This window comes from Miniopterus schreibersii (assembly GCF_964146895.1).
Source record: "Miniopterus schreibersii genome assembly, chromosome: 1".
Taxonomy (NCBI): domain Eukaryota; kingdom Metazoa; phylum Chordata; class Mammalia; order Chiroptera; family Miniopteridae; genus Miniopterus; species Miniopterus schreibersii.
The window spans coordinates 28,723,145-28,736,759 of NC_138101.1; the positions used below are offsets into that span (position 1 = coordinate 28,723,145).

A 13,615-nucleotide genomic window follows, 5' to 3' on the forward strand; every position below is an offset into this window, starting at 1 on the left:
ATGGATTTAATAGAATGGGGCAAGCAAAAATGGCACGTTTTAGATCGAACTCCAATTTCTCTCCCTCCCTCCCTCCCTCCCTCCCTCCCTCCCTCCCTCCCTCCCTCCCTCCCTCCTTCCTTCCTTCCTTCCTTCCTTCCTTCCTTCCTTCCTTCCTTCCTTCTCTTTCAATCATGCTCCCTCTCCCTCTGGGAGCAATTTGAATTCTCTGGCACTTACCCATGTGCATAAACCAGATTCTTCATATATTAATGTAAACACTGCTGTATATTTTTTCCAACTTTGCTTTAGACTAAATAAAGCCTATATGCATAAACACAGATTATGAGAGAAATGACCGAACAAGCAGTTTTGGCTCTAAAGAAAGAACTAGGGAGACTTTTAAAAATATGATTAAAAACATTTACCTGACACTTATTTCCGGTTTACATCTTACAAACATGAATGATGTATCGTGCTTTTACACATAGATGTGCCTTGCTGCTGAACTGGAAGGAAATGATCAAAAATCATTAAGGCTTAAAAGCTAAACTATTTTCTCTCCCAAAAGTGAGCGAGAGGGCCTGTCAGCTTTGGGTCCGTTTACATTAATCAGTGTGTCGGCAGTCAACACTTCCAGGCCGGGCTGAAGTAAGGAGAGAGGGCTGTAATAGGGCTTTTTTTGCAGTTTGGCAAAAGAGCACAGAAGTGGGTTCCCTCCTTGCATGTGTGTATGGGGTTGGGGGAAGTACAACCCTATTGTGGCTTAGGAACCATGCTTTCTGCCTCTCCTCTGATCTGGGGCGGACTAGAAGCCTGAGGTGACTTTTAGAGCTGTGTCATCTACTTACTTACTGTACTGCTGAGAAGTGCCAGGAAAATAAAAATCTCCATCTGTTTGTCCCTAATCCCTGCTTCTTTCCTCGCCAGTTTACAGTCTCACCTGAAACATGTACAGAAGTTCTTCTACCTAACTTTCAAATTCTGACCTTCCGTGGCTGACTACAAAGGTACATCCAGAGCAAGCATGAGTCTGTGCTGTCCTCAGCCCTACAGGTTGAAAGGGATGCTTGAAAGGTGGTCCTTAAATGCAACAGGCCTTTATTACTTTATAAAACAGGTCATTCTGCCTTTGGATAGCTCTAACAATCAGGGAGGGAGAGTCCATATATTGAGCAAAAATGTATCTCTCGAGAACTCACCCACCCCTCCATAGGTGCCGGCATTATCCTAGGAGCGATTTAGAATATCCCTAGTTCCTCCGACCCTCTTTGTATCTGAAGACACACCCCACGTTCTCCCCCAGGTTCAGCAGCCTTAGGTTCACCAGGCATTCATTCCCTCAGGTTTCCAGGCTCTGGGGGCCCGACCACTCTCCTCCGCGAGTTCCCCGACTTATCGGCGTCCCTCCTGCAGTGTGTGGGGAGAATGAACCCCCAAACTCCAGGGCAGAGTGAAGCGGGGACAACCACTCCCAGAGCCGAAGATGGCATCTGTTTCCTCGGGGTAGACAGCAGACTGAGAAGGAGACACTGCTCTCGGCCACAGAGGGGAAAGAACAAATGAGGTTAATGAAGAGGAAAGTAGGGCTCTTACAAGCAAAACGAGGGCTATGAACGCCGTTTAGAAAATGCAAAGATACTTAGTGGCGTTGGGTAGAGTTCTACAAACAGAAGAAAGTCCTCATTGGCTAAACAGTTCCATGTTACAATCCTTAGTGTATCACCTGATCCCCAGGACAAACGGTATTTGGGGAATTTGGGGCTCTCCATTTGTTTGTAAGCACTCCTTTATTTTGATAAATCTTGTTGCCCTAAAATTTACCAACATAATAAATAACACAAGAGAAATGGAAACCATTTAAACAAATGGCAAGTCAGAGATACTTTTTCCTACCCGGAACACAAACATCGATTAACGGTCACTGAAATTCACGAATACATGAGAAAGTTAAAAGAGTGGCAGGCCAAGGGCAGCTAATGAGGGGGCAATGGAATGAACTAGAAGCCCTGCAGCTCTAGATGCTCCCTTTTCCTTCCCTTCCCTTCCCTTCCCTTCCCTTCCCTTCCCTTCCCTTCCCTTCCCTTCCCTTCCCTTCCCTTCCCTTCCCTTCCCTTCCCTTCCCTTCCCTTCCCTTCCCTTCCCTTCCCACCCTCCCCATCCCCCCAAAGAAGATGCACAAGTGCCCCAGATGTACTAGTCACCTTGGACTTCTCCCCTTATTCAGGGGAGGGGCATCTACCCGAAAGCCATGCCAAAGGAACATTCTTACTTGGCCTATGACAAATACATGTACAAAAACCCACTGAAGACATTTCTAAATAACAGATACATTTACCCCACTAGTGCTGTGCTGATTCATGTTGCAGCCCGAGGCAAAAGGAAAAATGTGTCTCCTGATACACATGTTTTTGTGTATTTTTTAATGGCATCATTAAGGTAGTTGAAAAAATTTGGGAAATGTGAAATATAAGTATATTAATAATAACAACATCATTTTAAGTTTAAATATTTTGTTTATACTAAAAACAAAACTTAAAAAATAGTTTCACTTTCCTGGCTTTAAAGGAAGCAGTCTCAACAATATTTTCAAAACCTACCTCTTTGCTTATCTCATTTTTAGTTGAGGAAATTGCCATACTTGACAATTTCTCTTGACTGATATTTTAAATAGCTTACTGACCCTGTCTTTATTTAAATAAATTTTATTCTTTTGTTCATCATGGATTTTTTGCATTAATTTTGATTTTTAAAAAATAATCATTAAAATATCACTTACTGTGATTACTGAGATTTTTGGTGCCCCTTAAATTTTGCATCGAAAGGTGAGTCCCTCATTTGCCTCGCCTTAATCGTGACCCTGTTGCTATTATTTTTAGAAGGCTGAGTAGACAGAGTGGGGTGTCAAGATTCTGGCTTGGATGCAGCTCTGCTACCAACAACCCCTGTGGGTCTCCGTATTTCCCTCGTGCCTGACCTGGTTCCCAGCCGTGCAATGGCAAAACCTGAGAAACAAGCCTGTCACAGGTGTGCCACTGAATTTTAACCAAGCTCTCATTTGATTGTTGCTTCAGCTGATTATTGTATTTGATAGAGATGCCAGGTGAGCAGTTTGCTTAAGGATTCATGAGGCCAGAGGAAGAAAGGAAGAACCTGCCTCAAATGAGAGGAAAGAAGTGTAATCCAAAGGCAGGCCCCCAAAAGTTGACAAAGTGACTGGACTGTGAAAGAGCTCTGCTCTGGAGTGTATAAGGGAGCCCAGTCAAGTGACAGGAAAGTTCTCTCTAGCAAGGACACTAGGTATACACAGTGACATTTTAGAAGCAGTATGGGGCTCTGTCCTACTATGGTTGTATTTGCTTCATAATTTTTGCTTATTTAATGTTCTTCGAAATCTTTTAATCCCTTCGGCCAACCCTAATGTTTTGCAGTGTGTCTCAAACACAGGAAGTCCAAGAAGCTCTGTACCAGATGATCTCCAAGGTAACTGTTCACGGCAAGAAACTGAGCTTAAGGTTTTTCTGTGCTTAATGATGATGCTTTAAAACTTGGATGAATCTACGTGGGGCAGAATAGCTGCAGTTTGCCTTCAAGCTGGTCTTTGGGGCCAGCCCTCAGGGCAGAGATCACAATCACAGTCAGAAACTGTGAAAACTGGAGTACACCCCAGGAGGAACAGAGAGGACCAGTGTCACTAAATTGGTGGCCTTGCCTCTCTTTCTGAAATAATTACCCAGCAGGCGTGTCTGTCTAACCACTGCCCTGGTCCTGGCTGGAACTCCTAAATTAGATTATTGGGGGGAAAGCTGCCAAAATTAGGGAAAACTCTGTCTTCTATTAAACGTAGTAAATTTACAATTACATTTTAGACTACGGATAAATTGAGTGAGACTTGCAGGTATCAATAATCAATACCGGTTTGGTGCCATCAATTTTTAAAATAAATATCAGCCCGGCTGGGCGTGGCTCAGCGGTTGAGCATCGACCTAGGATCCAGGTGATCGGGGTTCGATTCCCGGTCAGGGCACATGCCCGGGTTGCTGGCTCGATCCCTAGTCGGGGGCGTGCAGGAGGCAGCCGATCAATGACTCTCTCATCATTGATGTTTCTCTCTCTCGCTCCCTCTCCTTTCCTCTCTCTGAAATCAATAAAAATATATTTAAAAATAATAATAAATAAATAAATAAGTAAATAAATATCAGTTGCGAACTAATGTATATAAGAGGATGGACAAGTGGACCACTCAGCTTAGAGACACATCTGTAATAGGGAGGAATTAGGGGCTTTAGTGACCTGAATAAAAATAGTCACACATAGGATAAAAGATGTTCTTGAACCAAGAGCCTGAGTAGGAAGTAGGGGTTTGGGAGACAGAGTGACATCAGGGGTGTCATATACACTGCAGAGGAAAAAGGGAGGGAGCAGAGGGATGGCAGGTGCTTATGGGCTGTTGCAAAGGTCAGAGTTAGCGCTGCTCCTAATTAATATCTAAATCTATGGACTCCAAGAGGGAGTAGGCAATTCATTCATGCAATCTGTGAATGACACTAGCCGGCAGAGCATTGCCAACACTTAGAAAGGACAGAAAAAACAAACAAATGGCCTTTAAAGAGGTCAAAACATGGCCAGGAAATTAAAGGAGAATTGGACTGAAAGGAGACAAAGTAATACATCTGGAGTCAATAACTGAGCGCATAAATATTCAGAAAGTGGGGAAAAACAAGGGAAGTAGTTAAGAGGAACGAGTCCCAAGTAGCTAGTCAATTAGATGCAGGTCTTCACAGGCTGGTTAGAGAGGAGCTGTGCCTTTCCCGGCAGCTTTCCTGCCTTTGCCCGGGGGTGTGATGGCACAGCTTTCCTACCTGGGTTTGTTTGTAAGAACTCTGTCCCAGAAAAGATGTCCTTCCATTTCCTGGTCTAGCAACATGGTAAAATAGGCCTGGCCCCCTACCAACAACTAAAAGGAAGGCAGGGACTCTTGCATTGACCAAGGGCTTGCTCACGCACACGGTTGTCATAGGATCCTGGGGAGGCTGACGTCAGAGGAGAAGCAGGGCATTCTTCCACCCAAAGCGAAGAAAACAATTTCAGGAAGTGCTTCTGGTTTTTAAACAGGTAATCTTTCATGGAGAGAACAGGAAGAACAAGATGAAAATATTTGTATCGTCACGATTTTTTGTTTGTGTTTCAGTTCTACAGGTGTTCACCTGTTACACGCTAGCATTTGTCTTAGATTCTGTGCGAGTTCCCACAGGGGATTCAGTTTCATCTTCAATGAGTTGGAAGTCTAATTAGGACAATAGAGCATACATATAGAAAAAAGTTAAAACACTGCAAGAAAATAGACAGTAACTATGGCAATGAGTATGGCCTTCCAAAATAAGAGCCACGGACAAGTTTGGAGAAAGGGGACAAGAGAGCAGGGTAGTGTGGCCCAGAGCAGTCAAGGAAAGTTCATGGAGCAGCTGGCCCTCTGTAGGGATCATGAAAGATAAATGGGACTTGGACATGTGGGAAGAAATCCAGGTTTGGGGGAGTAACCTGGGCAAATTTCTCAACCAAGGAAGAGGAACACACAATAGTGTTTGTGGTTCCCACATGATAGTCTGTATTTGAGATTTTAAAATTACTTATTTAGAAGTCACAAGAGTTTGAGCTGGGTAAGGATCTGAGATTCTCACCAAGTACAAGAATCCTCTTCACAGCATCCCAGAGGGATGACCTAGCAGCTTGTGCTTGAAACACCTCCAATGATGGGGAGTTCATCAGTTTGCCAACAGCCGAAAGCTCCTCTCTTGGCCCTTGTTCTGCCTTTCAGTGTAAGAAAGATCACATTTGCTTTCTCAAAACATGACCGCCACCCCACCTGCAAGCAAAAGACAGCACTGGTTTGGTGCTGGTTTCTCTAGGTCCTTTCTTTTTGTCTCTGGTTGTTCCAGTTGTAGCTTCCTAGGTATTCCAGGTGGTAGTAAATAGTCCACTCAGGATACCTCTACTTTGTAAAGGTCCCTTTTAAAACACAGCACCTGGAAGTGAACACTTATCCATCCAGTTGTGGATTAATGGGCTCAGGATTCTGTGGAATAATCACTAATCACTTCCTTAACCAGGAGCCTACTGTGTATTAAAGCAACCTAAGGTGGCCTTTACTGATTTGCTTTTGTAGATACATCACACTATTGACTGAAAATACTCAGTAGGTCTTTAGAATAAAGCACTACTGTGCCTTGAACATAGAAATAAATAATGGTAGTGGAAAAGGCTGCCAATTTTAACTCTCCTTTCCTATGTTTTGCCCATTATTTCAACGCCCAAGCAGACAAGGAATCTCTCCGTAGGTAGTGGGAAGGGCCTGTGTGCATGCATGTCAGTTGGAGTATGTAGGAAGTAGAATGAAGGCTCCCCAAAAGATATGTCCACATCCTAAACCCCACAACCTGTGAATGTGAACTTATTAGACAAATGGTCTTTAAAGATGTAATTAAGGATCTTGAGATGAGATCATCCTGGATTATCTGACTTATCCTAAATCCAACGACAAGTGTCTTTATAAGAGACAGAAGAAGAGAAGAAACAGAGATAGAGGAGAAGGTGATGTGAAGGCAGATTGGAGTCAGACAGCCACAGCTAAGGAGCACTTGGAGGCACCAGAAGCTGGAAGAGATGAGGAAGGCTTCTCTTCTGGAGCCTTTGGAGGAAGCAAGGCCCTGCCAACACCTTGATTTTCAGCTTTTGGCCTCTAGAAGTATGAGAGATACATTTGTGTTGTTTTAAGCCAGCAAGTTTATGGTAATTTGTTACAGCATCCCTAGGAAGCTAGTGCAGGGGCTATGTATTTCCAGGGGCATCCCTCAGAAATGGGACAAACATTCCCAATGATGCACTCCAGCACTTCTCTACAGGGCTCAGGGATACAGAAATGACACTGAGGCGGCAGCTACTTAGACAGCTACATACTTAGGGATAGCAGCTTTGCCCTAGTATAAAAAGGCAATAATTTCCCTTTAACTCATTACTAAGTTAGACTACAGACGTCTTCAAGGATAACTGTTAAGCCACATTTGTAAGGGCGCCAAGCAGAAAACAAGCCACAGATAGAATGGCTGAGGGGGTGTGTGTTGTCCAGGACATATTACAAGCATAACAACAACACTTGATGGGGACTATGAAAACACTAAGTGACTCATGTGTTAATGGGAGTATGCAGGAGCCTAAACATAGAGCGTTCTATTCAAAAGAGGCCACGTGACTGACCCAGCAGTCATCAGCAAGTTATGCAAATCATCTCAAGAGATAGCAATGACATTTTTCGACAGCGCCATCATGCATGCCCTGTTGCCATGCACAGTGCCAAGGGGCCATTAAAGAAAATTCTTGGAGAGCTTCCACTCTGCTGTTGGTGAACTCCTTTGTGTCCTTGTGACAAATGCATCAAACACAAGAAGCAAATAAGAGTCACTGGAAAATAATGGTGGAATTTAAGTCCACGCATTCCAAGTCACATATTAGTGATGGACAAAAAAGTGGCCCTGGTTCATTGCAAGAGAATTACTGCCACTGTCAGAACTGGACTAGTCAATCCACCGTGTCAAGCCGTGTGGCTCCCTCGAGCAGGGGGAGTTCTAGAAAAGCAGATGAAGAAGGGCAGGGGTGAAGAGAATTGGAATAAAGAGACTGCAATATATCTGCAAATTTCAAGTTTGTCTACCCTCTACTTGAAGCAGGTACCCATTCTTCCCCCCTCTTTTTTAGAATATAAGGTAAAATAAGACTAATAATTATTACTATTTAATAAGCAGTTCACTAGGAACAAGATACTATGCTAGGTGTTTTACATGTATTTTCTCATTTAATCTTTAAAATAACCCTATGGGATCAGGGATATAATCTATATTTACAGATGAGTGTATGTGCTGCTAAAGAAACACAAATCCTCTTTGGCATTCATTCACTCACTCAGCAAACACATACCAGGTGCTAAATATACCAAAAAACATTCACCTTCAGCGACAGGGAACTCAGTACCTCAAAGGCAACCTACTGGATTTGAAGACAACTCTAATTCTTAGAAAACCCTTCCTTATGTTGATCTGAATTGTGTCTCTGAGAAACTAAACAAGTCACTGTGGTGTCCTTGAGTCACTTAGAACAAAATGAGAGATGAGGAAATGGTGAATGTAAGAGGTTTACAGGATCCAACCAACATTTTCAGTTTCTGATTTCAGTTTAGTGTAGTGTTTGTTCTTAAAAACTTGTATGGTTTTCATGCTAACTCTTATTCTTTGGGGACAGTAACCCTGGAAGAGGGATGTAGTCTTCCTTCCTAATAGTTTTCAAAAGCCCTTGATACTTTGGACACACTGTCAGAGGACAATAAATTTGCCACCCACATGAAAGTCAGCCTCTCTGATGCCAGCACATAAATATCAGGAATAGTTGTAACCATCAGGAAGTCCACGAATACTGAGGCAGTGAGGAGCCTCCCTCGTAGGTCCTGTCTTGGCAGCATCATACGAAATGGCCTTTTAAGTGGTCAGGATCCTAGCAGACCCGTTTTTTCCCACTTTAAGAGAGGAATTCACCCTGGCTGGTGTGGCTCAGTGGTTAGAGCATTGGCCTGTGCACTGAAGGGTCTCGGGTTTGATTCCTGGTCAAGGGCACATACCTGGGTTGCAGGTTCGATCCCCAGCCCCGGTCCTGGGGTGGGTGGGAGGCAACCAATCCATATGTCTCTCTCACACTGATGTTTCTCTCTCCTCGTCCCTCCCTTGCACACTCAATAAAAATCAATGGAAAAAATATCCTCAGGTGAGGATTAACAGAAAGAGAGAGAGAGGAATTCAACTCTAAAAAGAAGACGCTAGAAGCACTGCTCCAGAAGAATCCACTGTTTGTTTACGTCGCAGAATCCTCCTACCCACAGTTCTGCAAAGACCAGGCACAGCAACTGGCAGCTCCCGACCCTGGAACTCCAAGACAAACAAGGTCATCGCTGTTAACAGGTTTTCCTTCTAGGCCTTCGGGGGCCTTTCAGGGAAATCTGTTTTGCTCAGAGTCTTTGGTCTTCAACTTACTACCGTTTCTACTATTATTAAATCCAAACTAAGCATGGCCTAAGATGTCTAACTGTAATGGGTAGAACAAATGTTTTCTATAATAATATATAACAACAGTTAGGATGCATTGAGCATTTACTATATGCATTTACATGAAGTCATTTCAGTTATTCCTCACGACAGCGCTGGCTTTGGTAAGTATTCCATTTTCCAGATGATAAAACGGAGACAAAGAGTTACTAAGAAACTTATTTAGTTTAGTAATTTACATGCCGGAACCAGCCTTTAGCCAGATTTGTCCGATTCTACTCACTATGCTTTCCTTTCAAGAAAATAATACTAGTAATAGCTATCATTGTGTCAGGTACTATCCCAAGAATTTCACATATTTCCACTCATTTCATCTCACAATAACTATTTTATAGCTGAGGCCAACAGGGGTTAAATAACCTATCCCAGGTCACACAGCTAGTATGGGGCAGACTGACGCCACAGACCAGACCACTAATCCAAACCAGTAGCGCTATCCCACCTAGAACTGAACGAATAACATTAATATGCACTAGTGAGGCACTGCCCACCCCTTGCCAGGCAGCCTCACCCACCCATCCCGGTGTGCAGCCCCTGTAGCTTCTGTTATAGGACGGAGGTGGTTTGTGAAGTACACCATTTCAGCACCCCTCTTTTGGGAAAAGGTAGACAAAGAAACTGATGGGCAGGGAGATTGAGATTCTTCCCCAGGGTCCCCTAAGCAAGCTAGTAGCAGGCTCAAGGTCATAAACCCCTGTCCTCAACCAACTAGGTTGAGTATCTCTTGCTCTTGAATGATGAAAGCTTGCTGTGTCTTTTCAGGATAGGGTGAGACCTGGGGAAGGCCCAGGGGCCTGGGAACACACCTGTTCTTATGCAATGACTAAAGGTCATTGAAGGGCAGAGGATATTCTATTAAGGGGACAATCATATCCAAAGGATCCACAAGTCCCCCTTCCACAGTACAGTGCAGGCTCCAACCCAGCTGCCTCCTTCCCCTAGTGATTCGGCAGGCAGCTCGTCCAGGCTGCAGCAAAGGCTGTTTATCGGCAAGACTGGAGAAGATCAGTCTACCCTGGAGATAGCACAACTGAAAGCAGAAAGGGCAGCCTGCAAGTCTGATTACAGCAAGTTACTCAGGATACATCCCCCTGAAGATCTGCGGGGGACCACATGTTGTGGGTCTGTCGTGGGATGAGAGCCTTGAGGTGGGGAAGGTGGGAGCAACAGCAGAGGCCAGGGAGGCTAGCAGAGACCAATGCCTGGCTGTTTAATGACACAGTTTAAGCATTCTCCTGCCTCCTGCTGTTTTCTTTCTTTGATCTGTTAACATCAACATTAATTACTTACAATTAATAACCATAACAAGAACTATCAAGGTTCCTAACAATTGTAAACACATAAGATCTTTTATCTCTAAAGGGTCAGACTCTCTCCTTCAAACAACTGAGGGAGAGGCCTTCAAGGAGGAGGGACCTAGCCTTTATCTGGCTCCCACCTAACACCAGACATTATTGCTCAATGCTCCATATATGTTACCTCATTTACTTCTCACAATTACGTTATATCGTAGGGATTACTATCCCGTTTCACTGATGAAGAAACTGAGGGTCAAAGAAGTTAGGTAGCTTCCTCAGGGTTGTAAATGGGAGAGACTACATTTTTTTCAGTCAGGCCTTATTGCCACTTGAACCAAGGGATGGAGTTATTACAGGAAGGGAACCACTGTGGCTCTTTCCACACCTTTGGACAATATTCAGGTGCAAATTATCCAAGAGACCAACTGCATTCTAGATAACCTGACCCTGAATTCTAGTCTCTGTCATTTTTTTCTTTTCTGATACTGGGGGCCTGATAGCCACAGTTTTGTTCCTTTAATAGACAGAGAAATTGGCATTTAGTGCTGAAATGATTTGTTCAATCATTAATTAACTACTGTGCAAAGAACCGTGAACCATGGCGATCTTGAGGGAGAGCTTTGTGGCTTCAAAGACATGTTTTTATCCACAAGATTCAGGATCTAAGAGATCTTTCTCTCTCCTCTACTGTCAAAACTCTGGCTCAAGTGAGAACACCAGCGAGGGTCAAGCAGTAGCCACCACCCAAACACATGGGCTCAGAGGAAGAGAGCAGACACGAAGGTCATTTAAAGATCAATAAAAGCCTCCAAGGAGTACGAGGGAAACTGGCAACCAGCACAGGGCAGATTCTCAGTGGCGAGAAGCAACTGAGACAAAAACCTTCTCAGCTTGTTTCAATTTACTCTTTTGAAGAATTGATGTGCGCTTTGAGTTTCTGGGTGGATAAATAGGAGCACAATTCCCCACAGGTTATTCTTTTGCAAACATATTTGCTAACTGAAATCTCAGAAAAAATAACCAATGAATGAGATGCCTCCCTGGAAGGTGGATGTCTCTCCCAAGGTTTCCAGCTCACCCCAGGAGGGAACTGGGTTTGGAGATGGTTTCTTTCCTTTTCTAACACAGGCCCGGGTGGAGAGCGTGGCGGCCGGGCAGTCGAGAACAGAAGTAGTAACGGCTGTGTGGTCAGGACTAGGAAAACCAAAATGGATCCTGGAGGTAAAATTACTTGTAAAAAAGTCAGGTCCTGGCAGAACAATCTCCTCAGTATATTTGCTACTAAAAGAAAAAGAGAGAGAAAGTGGACAAGTGCCAAAAAATTAAATGTCAGACCTGAAGTTACATTCTTGTAAGCAAAGAGGAAATAGTCTTTACTTTAACTGAAGGTCACGGAGCAGCCAGTCCAGAGCTGAATGTAAACAATTCCAACCAGACAGCAAAGTGGTTTTAAAAAGAGTGTTCAGTAAAGAACAAAGGAAACAGTAGACTTTTTAAAAGCGAAGTAGAGGGAGGGAAACGAGTGGAGGGCGTCTGAGTGGGGAACAGAATTTACCTGTTTGAGGAACAAACTTTCAAGGGGAAAACACTAATTAAAGACGTTTCACAGGTTTCCGTTGAAATTGCCTCTGGTGTGATGAATGCAGAAAGTAAGGCAAAATAAGGCAATTCTGAATTCAGTTGGCACTGGCCCCCCAACTCCCATTAGACAGCTGAACTGGTCTGTACCTTTGAATTAAGTTTTTAAAAAGTCTCCACTCCATTCCAGGGTTAAAAAAAAAAAAAATCAGATCAACTTCCCAGACAAGCAGAGGCTGGATTAATGATTAAGAAAAGCAAACAGGATTGAATATCTGGCCTGCGAGAACTTTCCTGTGCAACCAAAATGTCAAAGGCATCCCTGTGCTCATCCCTCTCAAAAAGGCTTCTCCCTCGGGGACAAACACCTTAGGCTTGTCTTTTTCATTCCAAATCCTCGTTCGGGTCCCTCGAGGGCCAGAGGTCTCAGTGCCAAGAGAGGAAAGCGGAGGGTTTCTGCTCACCTTTTCAGCGTCTGCCCGGGGCTCTCATGCGCTGTAGGTGACTCGGCGGCTCCCTGGGCCGCCGGAGCTGCGACCTGTCGCGGCCTGAGCACAGGTGCCCAGAGGAAGGAGGAGGGCACTGGTGGCGGAGAGCAGGAAATGTGTGACATCACAGGGAGCCTCCACAGATAAAACATTGCTGGGACCTTGGCTATTGAAACAGGCAGGAGGTCCCGCCCACCTGTCATTTACCTGAATACCTGCGAGCAGGTAGGTGGCGTCTGCAGGGACAAATGAATCAGTTAGAGCAATTTGCCGGGTGGAATGTACTTTCTTTCCCGAGCCCAGCACGTGACCAGCCCGGGGCCGGATCTGAATTTATGCGCGTGGTGGCTTCCCTGGCCCTCTCCTCCTCCCCCCTCCCCACAGCTGCCTACAACAGAGTTAAAAAGGAAGTTTAAACACCAAAACGAGGTGCTTGCTTAGGGGCATAAAAAGGAAGAGTGTGAAGATGGACTGCTTGGGAAATAGCTGAGATTTACCCCCAATTGCCTTTTCGAATGGCGTTCATTTGAACCCCAAGTGCTCCTGTGTTCCAACATATGAACAAATTGGAGGTGACATTTCAAATTCATTTAAAAAAAACTATATATGGTATTTGTCAGCAGTTTCAAAGTCGGGTTCGCAAACACCTCCACCCCTTCCAGCATTTTAATTCCATATTCTGGAGTCTGTAAAACTTCAGTCATCCCTAACTCAGTCAGTGGCAGTTAGAGTCACAGGGTTACAGTTCACTATAGGCCTGCAATTAGGAGCAATTTACGTGATTCAGATTCGAATGATAGCACAGTAATAAGGTGGCATTGTCTGCTGGTTAGAGCCAGGAAGGAGGAGTCAGAACTATTTCTGTCCCGAGCTTCTAGTGTGACCCTGGACAAGTCACTGTGTTGCTTCAGCTTTTCCAGCAGGGAAGGAGGGAGGCTACCACCCAGCCAGCACCACAGCTGTGAGCTATTACCCCTGACTGTTAAACCCTTTGGCATCTTTCAGAGGATTGTAAACAACTCCCATCACTGGATTTAAACGTTGTGCATTTCTGTGGCCCCCGTCCAGCATCTCTGGACAATTTATTCAGCCTCTGGAATGTGTTACGTAGGGAAATTGTGGGCTC

The 13,615-nt window shown here is 44.4% G+C and overlaps 1 protein-coding gene across 1 annotated transcript in view; it reads right to left on the reverse strand.

The window, feature by feature from the left end:
* LNX1 (ligand of numb-protein X 1) overlaps positions 1-12,565 on the reverse strand; it is a 103,132-nt gene extending 90,567 nt beyond the window's left edge. The window contains exon 1 of the mRNA XM_081154716.1: positions 12,466-12,565. The gene's annotated coding sequence lies outside the window, so the exon portion shown is untranslated. The remainder of the gene's footprint in view (positions 1-12,465) is intronic.
* Positions 12,566-13,615: the final 1,050 nt, after the last annotated feature.